Source organism: Lichenostomus cassidix, chromosome 24, assembly GCF_008360975.1.
Source record: "Lichenostomus cassidix isolate B80296 chromosome 24, HeHo_3.0, whole genome shotgun sequence".
NCBI classification, from domain to species: Eukaryota; Metazoa; Chordata; class Aves; order Passeriformes; family Meliphagidae; genus Lichenostomus; species Lichenostomus cassidix.
Genome location: NC_139504.1, coordinates 3,833,005 through 3,858,184, shown reverse-complemented (window position 1 = coordinate 3,858,184; position 25,180 = coordinate 3,833,005). Strand labels below are relative to the sequence as shown.

Sequence of the window (25,180 nt, the reverse complement as noted above, 5' to 3'; positions counted from 1 at the left end):
CCCATAATCCAAGGGTTCAGCTTTTCCTGCCATGGCTCACTGGGATTGCTCCTGTTGCATTTTGGACTCTAAACCTTCCATCAGTGGGCAAAGACACACTGGCCACTCACAGGGCACAACAATCCTGATTAATGCACCAAATTTGAACGAAATAAAACTTTCCTGACACAAGCTCTCCACGTGAGAAGCCATGAGGACTCACCAGGAAGCTCCAAGAAGCAGAAATGGTACTTGCCTGAAGCTCCAGGTGTGATGGAGAGCTGAGATCCTCCTCTTGAGGTGAGATCCTCCCTGGGCAGCTCTTTCCTGGACACTTCTGGCCCTGACTCCACCTCCAGAAGAATCCAGGTGATGTTTTCTCTCTCTTGATCAGGAGCAATTCCCACTGAAGTCATCAAAGTTACTCCTATGAGAGGTGGGGAAAAAAAAAAATACATTTATTTCTTTGCAGAACAGAACTGTAAAGGTTGTGCTTCACTGAAATCCCACAAGGAAAAGGGAAAGAGGTGCCTGAGAGTTGAGCTGACACCACACAGAGCACTTCAAGTTCAGATTGCAGAATGGAGCTGGGGGGGGAGAAAAGCCTTTTTATATTCTCACATTAAAAGCAATGTGAACACGTTTTTTTATTAATAAGGAGATAAAATTAATTAAAAAAATTAAACACAGAGTGAGGTTTGCCTTTCTCCACCTGAAACAGCTCAGGCTGGAACACTTCTCTCCCTACATCACCCTTTTTGCAGCAAAATTCATCTGTGGGGCCAAACGTTTCTGCCTCTGCCCTGAATAAACTTCTTTTAAACAAGAAACACCCTATGGAGTGCCCAGACTCACCAAATTCCACCATCTCCCTACCCAGACCTACCTAAAGCAAACACCTCAAGTTATTCAAATATTTATTCCTAGGTCCTGGCAGGTGATGGATGAAGGGTGAGCAGAGGGACTGGGGGGTTCACCCCGTGGGCATCTCCCCCCAGGAGTGCCAAACCAGAGCTGTGCATGCAGAAAGCTCTGCCAGATCAACCCACAGCCTCAAAAAGCAAAGAAATGAGCCAGGCCTGATCCTGATTCATCAGTATTCAGCCGTGGATTCAGCGGGACAGCTCGGAATTTACACTGGAATAAGGAAAAATCAGGATTAGGCACCATCTGTCTCCGCGAGTGAAGCGACCAGAATTGCTCCACACATTTGAATCCTCTTCCCCCATTTCTTTAATCTCCTGCACATTCCAGGTTTTCCATTCAGCTCCGGTGACAAAAGATTTTTTTTTTTTTTTTTTTTTTTAACAAAATGACAGTCCAGATTGAGAGAACAGAAATTACAACCTCTGACAAAAGAGATGCCAAACTTTTTATCAACGCTAAGTGCTCCTTCCACGCAGATCCCTGGGCTGCAATGGTAAATATAAGGCAGATGTCGAATGGAAATTAAACATTGTGCTCTCAGGGTGGCCCCTGCTGCATTCAGAGCTTGATTTAAAACAAGGCCAGAGTTCTTTCATCATTTCTTCAGGGGGAAGAAGGGGAAAAAAAAAAAAAAAAGTTTCAAACCTAAAGATATTCCAAACAGGCGCATACTTGACCTAGAACTTGGCGGTGCAGGACAATAAACGGGTGTAAAAAAGCAGCAGCACGGGGGATAAAAGGCAGAGCGAGTTGTCTGCAGGACGGGCTGGGAGAATTCCATCCTCAAATCACTCCTATTTCGGCATCCTGAGAGTTAAGAGGGAATCCAGGTGAAATATTTTGCCCCCCCTTTGTAAATTCCCACCAAAACCTCTCGTCCAGTTGGCCGAGCCTCCCGAATATTTTGAAAATATAACCAAAAACCAAGAGCCCAAGCACCCAGCAGTTCAAGGAGTATTTCTCTGCGAGGTTCTTTAAGACTTAAACCATATTTACATCTGTGAAAGCACTCTGCCTGTTATTATTAGACATGATAAAATAGCACGAGACATTTGCAATGGCTCAGATATTCAGCCTCGAGCAGCACATATTTGAACGGTCTGCAGGGTTTGCTTTTAATAATTTCTGCTCGCAGAACGGCTCAGTCAAAATAACACAATGACAGGCTTGCAAAAATTAAACCCCCAGACTGTTAGATATCCTCTACACTGAGGGCAGTGAGGAGAAGTTGAAGGGTTGAAAAGACGATGCTCAGATTTACAGAAACAGCTAAAAGCAGAAACCAAATTGCATTTGCTTCTCTTTCACTTTGTTAAAAAAAAAAAAAAATAATCTAAGAGGAAAAAAAAAAATACTGAAAGTGAAATCAGTAGAATATTTACAACTTGAACACGTAAATGTGTTTACTCTCTTCTGGGCAGCCGGATTTTAGAAATAATTTCATCCCCCTCAGCAATTTCATCTCAAACGCAGCAAAACCAGAAAAAAAAGAAAACTTTTGAGGCCACGACTTTGTAACCTCCCTGAAGTTTTGAACGCGGGCAGAGCTGGCCTGTGCACACCAGACAATCAAACACACGCTTAAACGCCAAGCAAAGTCCTGTCTACATTAATTTTTTTCTCCCCAACCAAAAGGCAGAAATTGTGACAAGATTTTACTTGGAGATGACCTGACAAAGCAGCACTTTCTGGCACGAGCAGGACACTCATCCCCCCCTTCATCTCCCAGCACAAGATTCAATCAGCTGAAACACAAACCTCATTCTGCACTGAGAGATTTTTCTTTTTTTCTTCCCCCCCAAATAAAACCAACTTGCAAGCAGCCTCCGTGGCCTTTTTTAAAACGCGTTTTCAATTGCTTTAAAACACAAAATAGAGATGGATGGACGGATGGATGGATGGATGAATGGATGGACAGCTAGAGAAATGCTTTCAGTCATGCTTCCTCCCCCCCTCCCCACACCTTTAAAATTGAAAAGCATCGGTATCCAAATAGCAACAGGAAATTTTTACCTTGTGGCTAAATAGCTCACTGTTCATTTTGCAGCTGCCTCTATTTTTTGCTGGGCAAAAAAAAAAAAAACCAAAAAAAAAAAACCACCAATACAAAAGTCTTTCCTAAGAAACCAAGCTTTTGACATAAGGGCAGCGCCAAAACGCAAACCTACAAAGAAATTTTTTTTTTTTCTCCCCCCTCTCCCGTCCCGTCGTTATAATTCCTAATTTTGTGGGATGTATTGCTGGGGCTGTTTATCATAACAGTGTGCAATAAAAAGGACGACTAACTCTTGCAATTTTCTCCCTACTCCTCCCCTTGACAGGGGCCACTGATAGGGAAAGAGGCTCGGAAAAGCAGAGCAGTGAAAGGCTAAGAAACAATAGGCAACCATGGCTTTGACAATGCAGCCCTGAACCCTTTTTGCTCCCGCTGTGACACTTGCATTCAAGAGCAAGGGCGGCTGCCATCATAAGAATGGACAATGGCATGAGGAATACAAGGGAGAGGGGGGATAGGGAGAGAGGGGAGAGAGGAAAAAAAAAAAAAAAAGGGAAATCAGATGAATTCAGAGCTAAGATGGCAGAGCTCTCACCTTTTCCGCTTTTTTCGAGTAATCTGGATGGAGACGTCCCGCAGAGAAGAGATAAAAAGGGTTGTGCTGAACTGTTGGATGGTTCTGAAGACTTCTGCATTTGCAAACGCATTTTAGAACTATTTGTAGGGGTATATATGCTGCATGCCATCTCTCTGTCTCTGTCTCTCTCTCTCTCCCTGTGTCTCTCTCTCTTCTGTTTTATGTCCTGCTATCTCCATCACACACCTCTAATAGTATGAAGACTTTCTGCCCGTGTAAGTAAGTGAGAGTGTGTGTGTTCCTTAATGTTTGAATCAAGACACACGTCTGCATGCATTTCTAATCTAAGGAGCCTATAGCAGTTACTACAACTATCAATTAGTCAGCAATAGCTCGAGATCCCCATGTGTCTGGGTGAACAAAGGTGAGAAACACATGCAAATAGTCCTCCAGCACCTGGGTCACGTACAGTAACTTAGCCAGCAACAAATAATTGCATCTGTTTCTGCCTTTTCTCCGCGCTCCTCGCTCGTTGGGATGCAAAGTTCCAGGTTATTAATGGGGAACAGCAGCACAATCAGGCATGGCAATGTAGATTTTCAGCCCAACGACACAATAAAAGGAAATTAAGCCGGGCTGGGATGGGAATGAACGGGGGGACTTGGAGGGTTGAAAGTAAAGGATGCTCTGAGCTGGAGCAGTGCTTCCATTTCTTTTGGAGTTAAAGGATGCGAATGATGTAAGATGTATTTGGTCGGTTTTGGATCTGTTAGATAAGAAACTGATTATTGCTCGGGAGACAGAGTGGATGCCTTATTTCCTGAAGTTAAGTCCATAAAGAGGGTAAGCTAAATCTGTTACTGTTTTTATTCCATAAGAGACTTTTACTTCTAAGATCATTTTAAGGGTGTTTTTCAGATGTTTTAGACTTAAGGCAAACAATTAAGAAGAAAGATACGGTACCTTTTACTCTCTCCTTCTTCTTAACCCCACAAAAATGAGCCTCACCTTTGAAAACTGTCAGAGTCAAAACACACTTAAAAAAAATTTTAAAAATTAAATTAAAAAAAACCCAAAAAACCCTGAACAAAGTCAAAACCAATAAAATGCAAAAAAGCTCCGAAATCCAGCACCACCCTGACTCCACCACAAGAAAAGACAGAGCTAGGCTGCGATCCAGAGAGCATTTCAGAGGTGACAACACAGGCTGGGGACAATGTTATTTACACAGATTTGATCAGAGCGACCACGGGCTCCCAACTCTAATTTAATTTGCAGAAATTATCCACCCCGCATTTCGGAGCGCGGGGAACTCCGAAAATGAAGCGTTTTCACGGAGTTTGGGGATGAGAAGAAGCAATTTTTTCCCTCCCTCCTGTACGATATGCTCAGAGTCCTGCAAGGCTGCACAAACCCTCTCGTTAGCTCCCTTTCTCCTGCTCCCAGCTTCCGTGGGAGGCTAATTAGTGACACCAAAATATCCTCTCTGCTTTTGGGCTCGGAGGAACTGAGTTTATTTCAGCTTGAGACGGCATAAAGAAATCAAAAATTAAATAAATTCAATCACCTGAAATTGAAAATAACTAATGAAAGCAACCCCTCCCCAGCTCCCTCACCTTTTAGGAACAGCCAGTGGCTGGAAGGTTGGAGTGCTAACGACACAGAAGGTGCTCAAGATTAAAGGAAAGCTGCAGGAACAGCCCGGCTTTGCCCCGAGAAGCCCTGGGTGGGAGCATCCCTGGAAATAAAGCAAGAAGGGGCTGGAAAAACCCAGTGCTCTGACCCTCCAGGCAGCTCCATCCCCAAACTTGGCTGCTGGGAAATGCAGGAGATTCCCAAGGTGAGGAGCATCACCTGCAGCGGCCGAGCTCTGCATCCCCAGCAGCAGCATCCCAGCTCCCGGGGCACGGAAAACCCTCCCAAAAAAAAAAAAAAAAAAATACCCCACAAAAATCATCTCAACCCTTTCGCCGAACAATGAGACCTTAAAACTCCACGTTCGGGAGAGTATTCCATGCAGATAGGCAGGGGGAGGGGGCGGGGGAGGAGGACAACATTTCCCAGCCATGCCGTTTATTCCTCAGGCTCTGGGAAAAAAAGGGCTCTTTGCCCACTTTAATGGGAATTACTCATCTCGTTCGTCGGGCTGAGATTGCTCTAAGTGTCCAGCTCAGGTGGGAAAGGGCATTTGTTTAGATGTGATCACTCCGTGCCTTCCTGGGGGTGAAAAGTTGTTAAATAATTCTAAAAAAAATGGGCATTCCGGTGACGATCCGCCTGCTAAAACCCGCGGAGAGCCGAGCAAAGCGCTCCAAACAGAGCTGCACGTTTCCACCACGATTTTCCACCCAATTCTCCCAGCTTTTAGCTCTCCCCAACACACCCCATTCCCATAAAACAAGCCAGCTTTCTCCAAGGGGACAGAAAAAAAGCCCCACGCAGATGAATAGACACCACTAATCAGATGTAATGTAATCGAATACTCTTCTCCATCTAATCTGCCTGCCCTGTGTAATCTCGCTATTCTCCCAGCTCCAGCAGTTGTAACAGGCATGACATCGATTCCCATCTCGGATCGTGTTATTTTCACTGTTTTATTCTCAAATGAGGCTACAAGTTGGGTGGCTGCTTGGCATTCCAAACTCTTCATCAACTTTGCGCGGCGAGCTGGGGGGTGGGAAAAGGGAAGCACAGGGGTTGTATCTCCCAAACCTCACAGCCTGGCACCAATTTTTAAACAGACCAAAAAACCAGCAGAATTTAAATGCAGAACTGCCCAGGATTTATAGCAAAAAACCAAAAAAACCCCAAAAATAAACCCCACCAAAGCTGGCTTGATAAGATCTGCCTGCAGACAGCAGCTGGGAAACGCCGAAATCTTGTCGGCAAGCAGCACTGGTGGGGTTTTGGGGATTTTTTTTTAAATGTTTTGTAAAATGCAGAAGGATTTCCTTCAATAAACATTGCAGCAGTGTCCACCTAAGTTTTCCCCAAAGAGGAAAGAAAGCCTCGTGCAATTGCACAGGACGGGCAGGATTCCCTGCTAATCGGACAGATCGTTCTGCTGGGGAAATGACAGCAGTGGGGAGAACAAACCAACCCTCGCAGACAAACAAATATATTTGGATGTAATAAAAATGTTGACAAGCGTTATGTGATTAAAGCAATTGTTTTATTCATTTAAGGCCTCACCATCGGAACAATTTAAAATTAAGTGAGAAACATCAGCCCCTTGGGTTTTGGAGAAGATATTTAATTTGGAGGAATAGTTTGTAGGTTTTGTTTTTTTGTTTTTTTTAAAAAACATAGCTATTTTCAACATTGCAAGATAAAGCTCTCCCTCTCTTTTTTTTTTTTTTTTCTAATTTTATTTTAAGAATAGACCCCATTTAGGATTTCACATTGTAAATCTCCCTATGTCTGAATGCTGTTACAAGGTTTGACAATGAAAGAATAATTCATGTCAGACAAAAAGAGCCCTTCAATCAGCTTCATGCAGCTTTTCTCCTGCAGGGCTATGCCAAAACGAATGTGGAATCCTGAACTGAACCATCCATCACATTTCCCGAGTCTTTCAATTAATGACACTGCAATCAGATCGATGGCGTGTAATAAGAAAAGAGCTTTGCATTTCTATACCTATTAATTCGCTGAGTAACTCCAGTGGTAAAACGTGACCAGAAAGGGAAGAGAAAAGAAAATTTCATCCTCCTGGCGAGATTTTTGGGGGATGCTGAAGCCACACTGCACAAGGCTCAGTGTCACCCCAAGCCAGAAATCACACAGGGATTTTTTTTGGTTTAAAAGCAGCTCAGTTTCTCTCCCAGACAGGTATTTCAGGCTGGTAAAAGAGCGTTTTTTAGGGAGACACTCCAAAGAGGAGCCTGTTTTCCTCACAGGCTGGGCAGGGATGTCCCAGGGCAGGATGTGCAGCCTCGTTTTCCAGGGCAGAGGCACTAATTAGCCACCAAATTTCCAGATCACACCACACGCCGAGGACGGAGTTACCTCACGCGGTGATGAAACCTCCAACAAAACCGAGCTGGGGAGGGCTGAGAGCAGGCAGGACACACACACACACCCCAAAAAAAACCTCCACCAGCAGCCCTGCGATGAAATTAGGGTGACCTCACGTCGGTGAACTGGCATAAGATTTTTGGATGGATGACAAGAGACGATGGAGGCTTTGCAGAGCGGAGCTGCCAAGCACAGTGCAATTCCCTTCCTGCAGGCGCTGGGGGATTGCTTGGAGGAGCAGAGAGCTGCAGGGAAGGGAAAAGTGCACAGGGATGATTCAAAGGAGCTCATTTGCAAGTTTTTCGTGTTTAAAAGGTAGATTTTTGTGCCTTAAATGCCCAGCTTACCAAACAGCCTCTCTGAATATTGAGTTCAAACCAAGATTTGGAAGGAAGGAATGATTTGGAGGATCCTGCAGGAGCCAAGTGTTGATCACCAGGGGTGACAGATAAATTTTGGCTCCAGAAAGATCCCATTGTGTTGCCCTGGAGAGGAAACTGGAGGTGAAATTCCCTCACCAAGCCCAACCTTTCCTCTAGGTCACATAAGGCTTCAACCTCCAGCTCTGACCGAATTTCGGCAGCTTTGGCTTCACCTCAAAGGAAAAGGAGCTGCAGCTGGGATGGGAGATGGGCTTGGGGTCAAAACCTGCAGAAAAACCTTCTTCTGGGAGCAATAGACTCTCAGGGAGGTTGTGTACTTTGGAAGTCTTCGGAAAAGGGAAAAAAAAAAAACCTCAGTGAGAGAAAACAAGGAATGGAACAACAGGAAACAAGAGAGGTTTTCAAGGTTCACTTCCCCAAATATCAAAGAGCGCTCGTAAAGGATCATTTCTGGCTCTGTTTGCCTCCTGACATCTTTTATGATCGAATTTCGGCAATTTCAGATTTCAGCAGCCTCTCAAAAGGAAAAAAAAAACCAAAAAAAGGGGAAAAAACTCAAAAAAAATGGAAAAAAAACTCCAAAAAAAAGGGAAAAAACTCCAAAAAAAGGGGAAAAAACTCCAAAAAAAAAAAAAAGGGAAAAAGCTCCAAAAAAATCCCCCACCTAAACAAAAAAAGAAGAATAAAGCTTTCTGAATGCTGCAGCTCAATGTGCCCATCCATGCCACACACAGGGAGGCAGACACAGGCTGAGCACCCAGGATGGGAACTGAAAACTCCAGGGCAACAGCAGCAAAACAGGACAGAGCCCATGAGCTGACTTGCAAAATAACTGCAACTCAAGCACAGTCTGAGGTGCCCAGACAAAGCACAATAAATAAATAAATCATGTCGGAGCACAGACAATCCCTCTGCAGTGAAATAGGAGGGCAGAACTATTGCAGGCTAAAGAAATCTGGAAAAAAACCCCAAAATCTGGGATTCCAGGCCGAAAGGAGCTTTGGATAGGAAGATAAATGCAAAATATTTCTATTGCATAGTATAGAATTGATGTATTTCTTGTCCTTTCTCTGCAGAGGACACAAAGACACAGCTGCAGGTGTGTGGGGACACCCCAAAATTTCGGGAGAGCAGCTTCTGGAGGCACAAACACCTCAGTGACCTCCAAGAACAACCCCAGCACCTCTCCTGACCTACAGAACAGCAACCCCACTGGGTTCTGTGTGTCAGCAGCTCCACCCAGGGAGGTGGTGTTAACCCCAGGGGCTGCTCTGCCATCACACAAGGTTTTCCCAGCTCATCCCTGCCTGCAGATTCCCAGCTCTGAGCACTGCAAGGCCCACTTGGTGCTCCATAAAGTCCAAATATCTCGTCTGGGAGCAGGTCAGGCAGAGGGGGAGCAGGGTGCTGCTGCCTCCAGCCATGATTTCAGCTCTGGCTGCTTTCCAGGAGCTCTCAGAGCTTCACAAGGCACAGGCAGCCCTGCTTGCATCTGCCTCCCTCTGCTGTAGCTGCACACAGCCTCACACACTGCTATCTTCCCTTTTTTTTGCTTTTCAAAGAGGTTTGGACAAGCTTTTGGGGAGAATCCTCAGGCTCCTTTTCCTCCTCTCTCTTTCCTGGGGAGAGATTTCTGCAAATGAGTTTGATGGAGAGAAGGTTTTTCTGATTGTTTGCCTCGATCAGGGCTGGGCTGAGGCAGCATCTGCTAAAGCTTCTGTCTGCAAAAGTGTGGGTTCTGCCAGCAGGGCCAGGTAGCTCCTTGTTTCTGGACAGACAGACAAAAATATCCCCCCCTGGACTGCCCAAATGCATGGCCAACCCCAAATTTTGGGAGCCAACCCTTTGTCTCATGCATTTCTGGGAATTCAGCAGCCAAGGATCAATCCCAGCACTGACATGGGAATTCTTCCTTTTTTTCCCTTCCACTACAGACACCTTCCCAATGCTCCTGGTGCTCCTGCATGTGATGAATACAATTCCAGGTGAGAGTTAAAGAAATCAATGCAATCTCTAACATGTCCCTGGTGCCTCCTCAGCTGGGAATCCTCAGCTTTCCCCAAATCCAGAGGGCTACAATCAACCCTTTGCACCCAAATAAAAGTATTTCAGAATCTACCTTTTACAAATCATTACCTGACAACAGGAATAGATGAGGAAATCAGAGGAAAGTCCTGAAGGTAGATGAGGTCAGAGAATTAAAGGATGGGTTGGGTTAAAAGGGACCTTCAGTGTCATCCAGGTGCTAAAATATTTGGAGGATGGGCATGGAATTAGAAGGCTTAAATGGTTTAAATGTTCAGGTGAGGGGAGGGACAGATATGAGGAGAATTCTATGTCTTCTAGGCACCTCAATAAAACCTGGAGGCTACTTTCACAGAAATATTTTAGTAGTGCCAACTTGGTTTTATAAAAGAACTTTTTTTACATTTTTCTTTCAAGGGTTGTGCCTGGAGATGCTGCAAAGACTTTCAGAATGGTGAGCTCTGCTTAAAACCACAGAAACAAAATCCAACCAACCCCTGGGCTTTTCTCTGCACCTTCCAACTCCTAAACTTTTCACATACAGACATTGCATGACACTGCACTCATAACATCTCATTTTTTACTGTCAAAAATCAACTCCCAAAATTATTGATGCGTTTCCCCTCCACGATGAATGGAAAGAGCAACATTTCCAACAGGAAACTCATTTCTTCCTACCACAAGACCTAAAGTAGTTCAGATCATTCCCTCTCTGGACTTTTCCCCTTCTCTTTACTGGTTAAAAGCAGATTCTGACTGCTTTGCTTGATATTTATTTCTTGATTTCTTGATATTTAAATATTTTTAAATAGAATATTAAATATTCTAATTTCTTGATATTTAAATCCAGACCTCTCCAAGTCTCCACCCCTCGGATGAGTAACATTAGGATTTCAAATTATTAGGATTTAGGCTGTGGCAGCCTAAAACTAATAAAACTCTTGAACATCCTATTGCATTTGAAAATACTAAATTTCTAAAGCCTTGGCCAGTATTTCAACTGTCCCACACAACCTTGTGACATTCACAGTGATCAGTTTTGTGCATTCCTGTCAGAGTGTGAGCTTGGGAGAAAGTGGTTATGGACAATGTTATTTGTTAAGCAATATCTCATTAATAAGCATTCTTTTAAGGAAATATCTAATTAATTCAAGTGTGTAACAATTTCCATGTATTTGGTACCTTGGTTTTCACCCTCTTATTGCTCTTCTCCCTCTCCTACAGCTGTAAACACAACACCCAAATATATTTACTCTTGACAGGTACGGTGATAACTCTCAGAAAAAAGAGCTTAATCTTAAATAAATGCCAGGATGCAGGAATGAAACCCATCTATTTACATTCCTGTGGGCTAGAAAATAAGTCTTATTCACTCAAAAAGCTGAGAAATGGGATAATTGGGCTCCATCAGATGCTTATCAGATTTATGCCAGTGGTTAGTGAGCCTTAACTGCAAACACAGACACATCAGTGCTCTTTTGAAAGTGAAGTCACCTCTCCTCCAAGGGTACATTAGTCACAGGGAAACTGTTGAACCTGGAGAAATAAAACTTTCCTGGTGGTCACAGTAGTTGCCTGGTGGAAGAGTTTATTACCCTGACATTAGGCTGTAAAATTACCATTATTATTGAACTCCAAAGCAACCACTGCTTCCCAGCAGTGGATTACAACAGGCTGAGAGTGCTCTGAGTGAGATTCAGAGCTTCAAAGGCAGAAAAATGAGGAATTTCGACTGCTTTGGCTCACTGGAGGGTGTGCAGGAGCTTCAACACCTGTCTAGGAAGCTTCAAGGCTTTTGGTTCCTTCCCAAAATATTCCCAGATCAACCCTATTTAAGGTTTTTTATCAAAACCTTATATTTAGCAGAAACATCATGGAATTAACATCCTCTAAACAGTTCTTGTCATGGGAAAAATAGAGAACAGGTGATCCAACAGGGCTGAACTGTTGTAGCACTGGGTGAGTTGGATTCACCTCCCTGGCTGCATCCTGGACATTCCTGTTATTTACACAACTCCCCTGGGATATTTCCCAAGTTTTCCTTTAGGGTCTCACCTTCAGAAAGAGGTTTGGGAAGCTGATCCTGGCAAAACAGCATTACCACACCGAAACTCAAGTTACCTATGGTTTTGCTAAAAATAAAATACCTGGAGAATTCCCTGTGAGGGAAACTTAACCTGGGCTGAGTAGGTTGGGTCAGCAGTGAGGGTTTAGCCCATTTTTCCCATTTTTCCCCATTGGAAATCTGGCCCAGTGGAGGCAGCAGAAGTGCAAAAACAGCCAGCCACAAACCGTGATCAGAGGCTTAGGTTTCTAAACCGTCTTGAGGTTGCAAAAACAAATTGACATCAACATATGGGGGAAGTCTGAAGTTGCGGCAAACATTCGCAAATGTGAGAAACTTTGGCATGCAAGAGTTCCCCATTAAATTCAAATACACAATGCACAAGATTAAAGTTATTCAGAGGCATTAATGTTTGCGAGATCAGACCCCTGAGATGTCTCTGTGTAGTAACAGTTACTTTAGGTTTAATCTGTTATTGCATTAATATCTATAAAGAGCATATATAAATACAAATCAGATGGCAGCTGCAGCCTCGCTGAAGGAAAAAGATTGAAGGGCTTGGGGGGAAACTCGAATTTCCATGATGGGAATTTCCAGTGCCACATATTTTGGGATTCTCATCCCACTCAGACTGCAGCTATTTTTTTTTTTTTCCCTCCATACACAATTCAGTCACACATAGATATGAGAGAACACAAAGGGCAAAGAAAATAATTAGGGGGAAGGAGAGGAGGACAATAAAAATTTGTTTTCAAATGGACAGATTGCCCTTGCAGAGGAGCAAGGGATGGTCTTAAGCAAGCCAACCCCCCTCAGATCCCCGTGAAAAGCCTGATGTGCTCTACTTAACACTTAAGAAAATTCGCTGGGGAATAATGACCTCCAATTCATTTTGGCTACAGTGATGTTCATCTGTGCTTCTGTTCATCTCGCTCTGAAGATTTCAGGGGACTTTTGAACTGGAGACTGCCTCATTCTGCACTGCCTGCTAGTTAATCTGCTCGGAGATTTCCCCAAATAACCATCTGCTCCACCTTGTATTTGTTTCACTCCCCGATTATCTCAGCTCTTGGTCCGTCCTGCTGGCTTATTCAGCACTCTTTAAATTTCTCCTCTGGCCTTATGTCTGGTTGCTTATGTTTTGGACAGACAATAGAGGTGATACAGGCCATTATTCATGAGAAGCTTCAAGTGTAACGTGAGAAACATCTCATCTCCTGACCCCTGTTAGCATAAGAATCGCTGATAAAATTCTGGACTGAAAGAGAAGAATCTTCTGGGAAAAATATCGGCAAAAGTTTCACTTGAGATGGGGTTTTGTAAGAATAATCCAGATTAATTCTCTGCCTAAGGACCAGATCTGAGTCCTGGTGCAGTTAGCAGGACTCTGGAGAGGCAGTGGGGGGAGAGACCTGTGGAATTTTAAAGAGAATATTCTTTACCACACCCACAGCCTGTGCTCCTGCATTTTATATTTTTTAGCTGAGGATCATGGAGTGATTTCCACACCCGAGTGAATCGAGCCTCAAAATACTGCTGGAGAGGGTGGAAATATTGATTCCACATCTGGATCACCTGAATTAAAGACTGGAGAGATCTCCTTGGATCACACAAGTTACCAAGTTTTAACCCATTTCTGACTTATTTTAGCAGTTATATCTGCAAGAAGTTGGGGTGAAGCAGTGGGAAAATCCCAACCTCTGTCAAAAATCATCACACTCTGAACTGGGAGTACAACTGATCATGGGAAGCAAATTTTGGACACAGTTTCTCCTTCTTTTTCTTTCTATCGACCCCAAATGGATTCTCAAGTGAAATATTGATGTTGTTTGTGCCTCCAGTGGGGTTTATTCCCCAAATCTGCCATCAGTGGGGTTGATTTAGCAGGTGCAGAGCACTGAGTCTGCTGAACACAACCTAACCCAGGGAAAAATATTAAATAAATGGCAAACAAACCAATTAACACCCTCGGATGGATTAATGGAACCAAAAATCTACATTTGCACACTGAAAATATCCCAACCCCAAATCAAAATCTGGCCAGGAATGGTTGTGGGATGCTAATGGCATGCAGAGCCTTATCCTTCAAACATCACAGGTCAATGGAAAAGGAATATGTGAATTTCCAAATGCTCCCTGCTTGGCTGATCCATCAATATGATAACTAATACACACTTAAACTCCTCGATGGGCTCCCTGAAATTAAAACAACCAGAGAGCACAGGGAAAAAAAAGCTTAAATAACCATTAGCGATGGATTTCGGATCAAAGTCAAGGAATAATTCCACAAAGATCACCCAACACCATCAGATGAAATGGCTTTGGAGATGGGGCAGGGGAGAGGAGAACTGGAAACCAATTCCATCTGGGATGCAGAGGCAGCTCAGCAAAAACTCTGCTCAGATTGAAACTCAACAAAGTTGGGCTGAGCTGCTCTCCTCACTCCTGCTATTAATCGGTTTGTTTGCCATTTAATTAATTTTTTTTCCTGAAAGGGTGTTGGGTTAGTTGTGTTTAGCAGACTCAGTGCTCTGCTCCTGCTAAATCAACCCCACTGGAGGCACAAACATCAAGGCTTTGCTTGGGAAACTATTTGGGGTTGAAAGAAGGAAAAAGAAGGAGAAACTGTGGCCAAAATTTGCTTCCCACGATCAGTTGATGAGGAAGAAAACCCATCAGTAACCAACCAACCTTCTCCTTCCAGCAGATGTTTGCTCAGAGACAGGGTTTGGGGACAGGCTGCACCTTTTCCAGCCTTATTTTGGGAAATCCAGAGTGGCTTCCCAGTTTTTTTTTCTGTTGGGGACAATCTGGGAGATCCCTGTGGTCACTCGGGGTCACTTGTCCTGGCTGTGTCCCCAACGTACACCCCGTTTGTGGGGTGAGGTGCAGAGGAGGGCTCTGTGCTCAGCAGGAGCTGAACCATCCCTGTTATTACAGCACAAATCCCAAACGCAGCCTGCAGGAGCAAAATTAACCCTGCTGCAGCCAAAATTTTAATTTTAGCATCAAACAGAGCTTCCAGCTGAAATTAGGGTGCCTCCCTTCTCACTCTGCAATTCAGTTCCTTCAGAAAAATATCAAATATTACTCAATTCACCACAAAACCAACCAGCTGAGGAGCTCTGGAAGAACAAACCCAGCCGTGAGTCTAAGGGAGACATTTCCAAAACAAAGGCAGCAGAACACAGGTCGGGGTTAATGCTGAACTCACACAAATCCGAGAGGAAAAATGCTCCTCTCTGGGCTCTCTTCCTGCCAATCCTGCTCTGGGGCCTCCTCTGGGCTCTCCTGGGTGGAACCCTGCAGCTCTTTGATTTCCCTGCATGTTTGCAGCTCTGTCATTCCTGGCTGACCCTTCCCAACCCTCAGATGTTTTCCTCTCGGAGCTGCAGGACAATTATCTGTGCTTATCAAGACACCAGCCCGGAGCTGGGTGAGGCTGAAGGCTTCCAGGCTCTCCAGAAACTTTTTTGAGAGGTTGGGGAAACCAGAAGGAGAGCCTGGGAGGCATTTCCCCCATAATTTCAGCATTTATTTTGCTTTGCTCCCCGTGTGCACACAGAAAAATAACATCACATGTATTCTGGGTAACATCAAATATGTTCTGGCTGTGGAGCTGCTCCTTGGAGATCAGGGCAGTGGGCAAATCTTGTCCCAAATTGTCCAAATCTCCACTTCCTGCCTCTCCTCTCCCCTCCAAACACACAGTCCCTTCAAGAAAGAGCACAAATCACTGTCATTAAGGATGAAATTTGTGGGTTCTGAAGCTTGGCTACTCTAGAAAATCAGACAGACCAAGTCAGCTCAGCCCAAATTAAACTCCAGAGCTGCAGGAAATGGTCAGAGGAACCAAATCCCCACATCTGCACTAATCCTTGACACCTCTGTGTTCCATTTGGGGTTCTCTGACCTCCTTTAGCCTCTTCTCCACACCAAATTTGGCTCAACAGTTGACAAAACATGGGTGTTGCATTTGGGAGCTCCTGTAGGTGTTGGTTTCTCCGAAGAGGCTGGAGGATCATAAATTAGCCCTAAACATCTTGGATTTTCCAAGAAGAAATCCTTCCAGGAACAAATGAAGAACACAGGCTCCCAGGGCGCCTCGTCAATTCTGGCAAGGAAAGGTTTGTGCTGCCATGGAGGACATTTCAGAACATTTCCTGAGGCATTTCTGAATATTGGGGATTTACATGCAAAGGTGATGTCTGCAAAACATTTAGCCAACAAAGGTGGGAAAACACTGCAGCAAGAAACACATGAAAACAGTTTTTCCTTCAATAATTGAAAGAAACTAGGCCTGATTGGGTTTTTTTTTTTGACACCAGTAGGGCACCATTCACTGCCCAGGAGTTAATCCTGATTTTCTGCAGCACATCCCAGCCACTCCGAGTTCCCTCAGCTAGGAAACCCAGCGCAACACTCCCACATCTGCAGCAAACTCGGATCAGATTTTCCTAATCACCTCCTCTCCCTGCATTCTGTTGACCATTAAGGTAATCACATGAATTTGTAAGTCTGAGCTGGGGGAGCCTGTGAGCCTCCCTGGTTGGGTTTCTATGGAAACAATTCCCCCGGCATGCTCGGTCCACATTCGGTATTCCTGTCTGCCTGCCTCGTTCACACACTCCAAATCCCTCTTTTCCAGCATTGCAGGAGGGTGATGCTTGCTGCTGCTCCCTGCTCACCCCTGGAGCTGAGGAGGGATGTGGCAGGCACTGCTCCCCACTCCTGACCCAGAGGAATGGGATGGAGGCAATGGCAATGCAATCTTCACACGCCCTTTAGGGATTTTGCTTTTTGGTGCAAACAGCAAGACTGAAAATTAGTCCTAATTATGTTTTGGAGGCTTGGTGCCTTCCACCCCTCAGTGAAGATCATGAATTACAATGGAAACTGGTATCTGCAGCAGCTTCCAGGCAGAAGCTCCCACCTTTCCATCTCCTCCTGCTCCCTGGCAGCTTCACCATCCCATAAAAGCCATTCTAATGGGGAAGGTAGCATCTCCTCAGCCATCCCATAAAAGCCATCCTAATGGGGAAGGTGGCACCTCCTGAACTCCCCCTTCAGCCAAGCACAGCAGGCTCCAGCCCTGGGATGGAATCCCTCCCTGCCCAGCTGGAACAAGGAGCAGCCAAGGGAGCCAGAAATTAACTTCTCACTTAAAACTTGGCCACGATGCTTCAATTAGCACTCCATCCTCAGGACAAGTCGCACTTCCCAAGCACCAAGGCCTGCATCACTTCCCTTCTGAGACCATTTCTCAGTACAATGGGCTTCACACTTCATTCTCCTCCGAGCCAGCCCACGGTTTTAATTGCTCAGCCTGACTGTAACTCAATCCCCGCGGAGCTCGGGGAACAATCCGCGCCTTGTGTCTGCAGAGCTCCACCACCCCAGTCCCCCAGCAGGGACACAGCCCAGGGATGCTGAGGCTGGAAACTCGAGCTGCTGTGCCTTCTCCAGCCACCCCCACTCAGTATTGGGGTATTTATGGGCTGCTCCTCTGGGCAAGGGCCACATCCCATCCACTCAGGCTGGGTTACACCTGCAGCCTTCCCGTGGCAACATCCCACGTTTGCTGGGACTGCTTTAGGCTTTCTTCATTGCCTGAATTTCCTCAAGACTACGTGAAGAACAAGGTGGCAGAAATTGCCCTCTCAGTCCATCATTTGCCAATATTCAGCTGAAGCATTTAAAAAAAAAAAATTAAGCTTTCTGCCTCTTGCCAGCATTTTGCAGAGGTGCTGCAGAAGGCAGATATCCAAATATCTTCCACATTTAACCATTTTGCATTGTGAATAAACCAGGAATTACCTTGCAGGAGTTCAAACACCACTCAGCTCCCCAAACTTCCACCCTGCTGGGCCAGTTTTTAAAGAGTGCAAGGGCCACGTTTTTAGACAGTCTAATTTGGCCCAGATCCCTCTCTCCATTGTTTGCACTGGCACTGGGGTAAGTTACACCAGATGAGGAAAAGATTTTCCTTTCAAACAAACACACAAACAAAAACAGGCTCAGACAAGACCAGGGATTTTGAAGCTGCATTCCTGTCTCCAGAAACTTCCAACGACTTGCAGTAGTCTCTGCTTCACCAAGCCACAAATTTGTAACGCTTTAATCTTTCCATGTAAGTCAGTTCCTCTCCTCCCTTAATTGTTTTTGTTGCTCTTCTCTGAATTCCGTCCAATTTGCCACACAGTGCAGACTCCATTACATCCGAAAGGCCAGAAGGATGGTGTACAGAAGCTCATTTTCCAATTCTATGACCTCAATTCTTGGGAGGATTTCAGAGCCCAGACACCAGGCTATAAATGAAGAATGTGCGCCTGTATAGCTGGGTAATTTAAATGCATTTTCTGTGAATAAATCTACTCGGTACTTTCTTGATCTGCACAATCTTCTGCCATAGGGGCCTAACATAAAAATACTTCAAAGGCTCCAACAAATTCCCTCAAGATGTGATCTTCAGCATTTCAAAAGCTGAGAGACACAGACAAGGTTTAAAGTGATCATGATATATTTTCAAGGTAACACTCTTCAGCAACTCCTGTTCACCCGTTTCTTGAAAGTGAAATTCTATCGCCTCTCCCCATACAGAGATTTTTCACTTATTGACTCGCTTATGAGCAAGGCAAAGATGAAGTGAATTTGACTTTTGGTTAGGGTTTATTAGACCTCATTATCTTTAAATGAAGCACAGCAATGCTTCCTTCCTTCAAATACCTGCCAGACAGGGCCAAGTGGAAATCCTGCAGCCACAGCCCCTCGCCACTAAGAAAGTTTAGATTTGGATTCGAGTTTCAGCCTCCATCTCTCTTCCCATTTCAAGCTGAAACACAACCCTGCCGAGTAACACTTCAGCAAAAAATATTATTTTTATATCACACCTCAGTCCCATCCCTGATATTAATTATACACTTCGAGCCTGAAGCCAAAAGGGATTTTTAAAACCGGTGCTGTGGAACCAAGATTCCTCCTGTCTCCCTTCCAAGCAGCTCCATAACAAACTCCCCGAGACCGCGGCATATTTAATGAGAATGCAGATGATCAATTGCAGCCCGCCTTGCACGGTTAACTCAATCAACAAACTACTAATGACTCCAGCATGTTACAGCTTTTTTGGCTAATGAGAACCGCATTGACCAGATTTTTTCCCCTTCTCCCAGGATCAAACGCCAATATGGAACGAGTTCTGCCACAACTGTAACTCTAGCCTGCGAGCAAAAAGCTGCCCGGCCAGGGGACAAAGCCTGAGTGTCATTAGGGAGCAAAAAAAGCCCCCAGAGCTGTGGGTTAGCCCTTCCCAGCCTTCCCTAGGATGTGTCTGGCTGGTGAAACCAAACTCCTGAGCAACGCAGAGCTCCCACCTTGGTGCGTTTGGAGGCAGAAAAGCCTTTTGTTCCTTCATCATCCCACTCCTCCTCCTTGCTGCTTTCTGCTGCAGGGTAATTTGTAGCAGGTGAGAAGTAAATACCTTCTGCTTCCTCTCCCTTTCGCTTTTGTTGCAGTTTACCTCCGTTTTTTCCCTTCCCTCCTCCTCCAAACAGAAGTCAATTGGCCTTATGGAAGAATTCAGGGTGTATAGAGAGTTCAAAAATGGGAGTTTTGCACCTCTTCATCACCAACAGGGACCGTTGTCCATCTGGAAATCCAGCACTGGCCATGCTCTGAGTGAGGAGTGTTTACTGCAGATCCGTGGGGTTTTATCCACTGTTAGACCAAGATTTGCTCCCAGTGAAAGAATTCCAGGACTTCAATCATCTTTGGACCAACACTTTGTTTCTGTACCAAATAACCTTCATTTTCTGCTGTGGCCTGATGTACAGAATGGCCAATTCCTGAAGCAGGTTTTCCATCCTGTACCCTGGAGCAATCAAACTGCTCCAGTCTGACCAATTCCTCTCCATCAAGAGCAGATTTTGGTTTCATTTTGCTGGGTGACTTCCTTTCCCCAATCCTCCACTCCCCTCTGTCAAACAGGGATAACACTGAAGGTTTGGTCCTCCAGGAAGTCATACTGACACAGGAAAAACCACAACAGGCATCATTTTGCCTCTGATCACACTGTGCCATCCCTGACTGCCACCAAATCAAAGCAAAAAGGGGAGAGATGGAGCAATTAGAATTGGGAATCAACTGGAAAAGCATCAATCCGGATTTTTTTCCTGCTCCCTCTGACTTCAGCATTGCCAAACCATTTTTCTCCCCTTCTCCTATCCTGATTTCCATGTCTTCTGCACCAACATCCTCTCCCAAGATCCACACATCTCCCTGACTTTGCTGTGGGGTCTTTTCTGATAAAGAATCTTTTATTCAGCCTCACTTTTTTAATTCTGAGGAACCTAATTTTTAACAGTTCACCACCCTCTTCTCACACCAGTTCAGCTTTCCAAGGACAATTCCAGGGATTTGGGAGCTCCACATCCACCAGAAGGGTTTTACTCTTCCCTCACAGCATCCTGAGAGTCCTGCACAAACATTATCTCCTCCAAGTCTTAATTTTACACAGAAAAATTCAGAATTAGGGCAAAAAAAGGTGAGATTTAAGCCCATTCGAGCAGATAAAATAACAGAATCTCTAAGGCTGGAAAAGCCCATGGAGTCCAATCATTAATCCAGGTAGGAGCCATTCCCTCCCAGCCTGGTTTAGGAGATGTCAAAGTCACTTTATTCTCCTGGGCATCGAGAAGCCAACCCTTGAAATATAGGTCTGGCAACTCCTATGGAAAGTAAACTCAAGTTACAGTAAAAATAACTTTACCAAGGCTCTGGGTTCTCATTTGTAAATGGAACAGGGCTTGAGCACAGCCAGTTTTTTGTGCTGCTTCCTCAGATTGCTTTTAGGTTCATTAAGCTCCAACTTCAGGAAGAAAATGGTAGCATTTGATTTATGGGTGTGGGGGAAGAGGGATGAAATGAGCAATAAATCTCCCAACTGTGGTGTTCCTCCAGCTCTCTGCAAGGCAGAGCAAGGAGATCCCAAATTCCAGTCTGGGATTAACACCTAATGTCCAGAGAAAATATTCCCATTGCTCTGTGCCTCAGTTTCCCCAATCAGAATAAGGCAGTGCCAACCACGAAGCTGAATTTTGTGACATTTAAATAGGAAACTGCTGACTTTACACGGGTTATTTGTGGCTTCTGAAGCAAATATGAGAAAATTAATGAGTTTTCTGCCTGGTTTTTGCCTCTTTTTATTGCCTTAAAGGAAAGACCAGGAGGTTCTCTGGACGAATCAATGAAAGTTACACCCAACAAATGACCTTTCCTCAGTGTCTCATAAGTACCTGTCAGCTCCAGGAGTGCCACCACCACTGAATGGGGAGATTTAAAGCCAGACTATTCATTAGAGAGCAAACTATTATTCCAGAGGTTGAAATGAATTGGCCACTGGCCAGCCTTCCTCACTGCTCAGGACTGCTGGGAAAAGGGGAAGTGGCTGCTGCTTGGTTTGCACAAAGGCACAGAGGAGGGGAAAATGGGATTTAGAGAGGAGCAAGAACCAGGCAAAGAGGAGGGAAAACAGGATTTAGAGAGGGGGAAGAACCAGGCAAAGAGGAGGAAGAACCAGGATTTGCAGAGCAGGAAGAACCAGGCAAAGAGAAAGGAAAAACAGGATTTAGAGAGGAGGAAAAACAAATATTTAGAGAGGAGCAAGAAGCAGGCAAAGAGGAGGGAAAAATGGGATTTAGAGATGAGGAAGAACCAGGCAAAGAGGAGGGGGAAATAACATTTAAAGAGAAGCAAGAACCAGGTAAAGAGGAGGGAAAAACAGAATTTAGAGAGGAGCAAGAACCAGGCAAAGAGGAGGGAAAAAGAGGATTTAGAGAGGAGGAAGAACCAAGCAAAGAGGAGGGGAAAATAAGATTTAAAGAGAAGCAAGAACCAGGTAAAGAGGAGGGAAAAACAGGATTTAGAGAGGAGCAAGAACCAGGTAAAGAGGAGGGAAAAACAGGATTTAGAGAGGAGCAAGAACCAGGCAAAGAGGAAGGAAAAATAGGATTTAGAAAGGAGGAAGAACCAGGCAAAGAGGAAGGAAAAGCAGGATTTAAAGAGGAGCAAGAAGCAGGCTGTTGCAGTGGTGATGGTCTGACACCCAGCACATCTCCAGCACCATCAGGGAACCACAAAAATGAGTGTGTAAATACCAAACCCAGCCTCTGTTTTATGGCATCACTAAATCCACCATCTAAGCTGACTGTGAGCAATGGAATCAAAACCAAAAAGGCTGCAGTTTGCCTCAAACCCCCAAATATTTTCTGCAGCAGAAACCACTCACTTGCCACATGCAGTTCTGAATTAAAAGCTAAATACTCTTTGGTATAATTCAGATTTGCATTAATCTTCAAATAACAGTTAGAAACCACACCTGCATTTTGCTTACCCAGCTGAAAAAACCAATACTGGTTCTGGGATTACTCTACTCTGCAAATGCACCAGAACCTTAAAATCTATTCTGCATGAAGTCAGCAATTGAAACTGTGCAAGGCAGTTTTACACCCAAAGCTGCACATCATCAGCACCACAAGATTCTCTTTTGGGTTCAAGCTGGCTCCACTGCTTGCTAACAGCACTTGAGGAGATATTTCATCACAAACTCAGTCTGGAGCTTCTGTTTCACTGCTGTGGGTGATGATGGTCACCTTCACCAGGTCATGGAACCTTCTAGGGACACTTTTCACCATCCCAGGGTGTTCAAAGCTCCATCCAGCCTGGCCTGGAACACTGCCAGGGATCTCTGAACACTCTGTGCCAGGGCCTCAGCACCCTCATCATAAAGAATTTCTTCCTAAATGTTCCATCCAAACCTATTTCCTGGGAGTTTGAAGCCATTCCCCTTGTCCTGTCACCACCTGCCCTTGGGAATAATCTCTGCTGTGAGTCTGACACACAAAAATCACACACAAAACCCTCAGCTGTTTGGATGACTGTTCCACACCTTCCAAAAAAATTTTTTTTGGGGTGAAACAACATCCTTTTGCAAGGTTTGAAAGATGAACAAAATGCCATTACTTCATCACAACATCTCCCTACAGCCTTTCCCAGCCACTCAGCACAACACAAATCTGCTCCAAAAAGTCCAAGCTGGTTTTCCCACCCCATGTAAAAGCTGAAGTAAAACACTTGAATTTTTAATTCAAAACAATTTGAATTAAAACACAAACGCAGAGAGTTCCCTACCTTTGAATGCCCCATTTCTTCACCAACACCCCAAGTGCTCTAAGATGTTCCTCTGCAAGGATTTTGCAGCTCACCAAGCAAAAAGCTCTGCTCCTGATGCCTTTCAGGTGTGTTTGCCTCAAGTCCTGCCCTCCTCATTTTCTGGGGTGTTTTCACCTGATTTTGGGCTGAATTACCTCAGCCCAACTCTGTTCCCACCTCAGCTGCCTGGAGAACCTTCCCCTTAGTTTTCCCAAGAGGTTTCTACTCCACCCCGCTCCCAAGTCCGTTGAAAAACTCACTTTTCTGCAGCACCTCGGAGGAAATTCGTGGTTGGGGTTGGTTTCCCATGCCCCACAGCCCAACAGCCTGGCTGTGTGTAAAAATAAGATTATACCACACAAAGCTGGGCTCCAAGTGGCCCAGCCTGGCCACAGATAAGGCAGATGGAGGAGGCTTAGGATGCAAATGGAGCACTTTTCCTTCAAAAAAAAAAACCTCCCCAGCTGCTGAAGGTGCAAAAGGCAGAGTTTTAGGATAAGCTTTGTGGTGCAATTTGTTCCCATCACACTCTGCTGATGGTGATTTAGCTGAGTGGATCCAGAATCTGTTACAGTAAAACAGGTCAGAGTGGGTATGGGAAAAGATATTTCCATTCTTCAAAGGCAGAAAAACAATTTTTCGTCTTTCCTGACTGGATACAGTTAAAGGAGATTACAGCTGGTATGATTGCTTTTGGCAGCCCAGTGTTTGACCTATAATTCTGTAAAAATATAACTAACCCTCCATATATTGACTGGCAGGAATTTCCCCCCATGTGCTTTTTGTTCTTCTCCCTCTGCTTTATATGGAAAATTCACCATATAGATCTGCATTGAAAGATTCCTTGGCCTATTTCAGGAGCAGACAGAACAGATTAAAGGGAATAGAACATCACCCCAGCTCTGAGCTCTGCCTGGTCCCAGAATCCCAGGATGGTTTGGGTTGGAAGGAACCTTAAAAGTTCATCTCACACCTTCCACTAAGCCAGGCTGTTGGAGATTCAGGTTATTTTAACTTCCATTAAAATTCAACAATAAAGTTTGGCTTAGCTGCTCCAGCCTGTGCTTTAGGGAGTCCCTAAAGTTTGCCAAGAGTTGGGAGGAGATGAAAATCCCATTTATTAATGTTTTTTGCCCAAGCACTGCCAGTGACCAGGCCCAGCAGGGACAACCCTTTCCTGTCACTGCCATCACACCTCAGGTGACACAAATTACCTGGAGATTTCCACTCTGAGCATCCCAGCTGGACCAGCTCCCTCCTTTCTCCACCATCAGCCAAAAATCCCTCCAAAATTCCTCTGTTCACACACAGAGCACCCTCAGCTCATCCCACACAGGGATTTCCCTGGGATTTTTGGCTGCTGATGTCCAACAACTCAGCCCATGCTGGAAAACCCAAGCCCAGTGCAGCTCCCTCCTCGCTGCTTCAAGTTAAACTTCCCCTGTTTACTTTTTAATTTAATGTATTCTTTTGATCTCTCTTCCTCTCCTTTCTCTTGTCTCCCCCAGTTTGCTGACACAGGAGAAGCATGACAAGCTCAGACAGGCTAACCTACTTTTTCCCCTTTTCTCTGGTGCATGTGAAGCTCCCACTCTCCTTCCCAGCATATGAAAGCAAATTCCAAATATCATTATAATGATCCTTCCAGTCCCCTGTGAAGTGATTCCCCCACTGACAGGTGAGGGAACTGAGAAACACACAGAGATCTTCAATTATTTGCCCCATCAAGCTTGCAGCAGCATGGGGGGAAAGAAAACCCACCAGGTGCCTGATTTTCTTGGTCCCTATCTAGGAAATCTCTAGGAAATCTCTAGGAAATGATTGTTCCTCCACCCATGGCAGGTTTGAGAAATGCCCTCACTTCGAAATAGAGGAATAACAAAGTTTTAAGTGTCCAGCACACAGATTTGCACATTTCTGGGGTTTAATTGCAGCTGAGGAACTCTCATCACTCTGTCCTGGGGAGCTCCAGGCTGTGCTGGCAGCTCAGAGCTGCAGAGGGACTT

At 44.8% G+C, this 25,180-nt stretch overlaps 1 long non-coding RNA gene across 1 annotated transcript in view; it reads right to left on the bottom strand.

Annotated features, from left to right (window-relative positions):
* Positions 1–240: 240 nt before the first annotated feature.
* Positions 241–25,180, bottom strand: part of LOC146427501 (uncharacterized) — a 33,782-nt gene continuing 8,842 nt past the window's right edge. The window contains exon 3 of the long non-coding RNA XR_014856366.1: positions 241–406. This is a non-coding gene — a long non-coding RNA (uncharacterized LOC146427501). The remainder of the gene's footprint in view (positions 407–25,180) is intronic.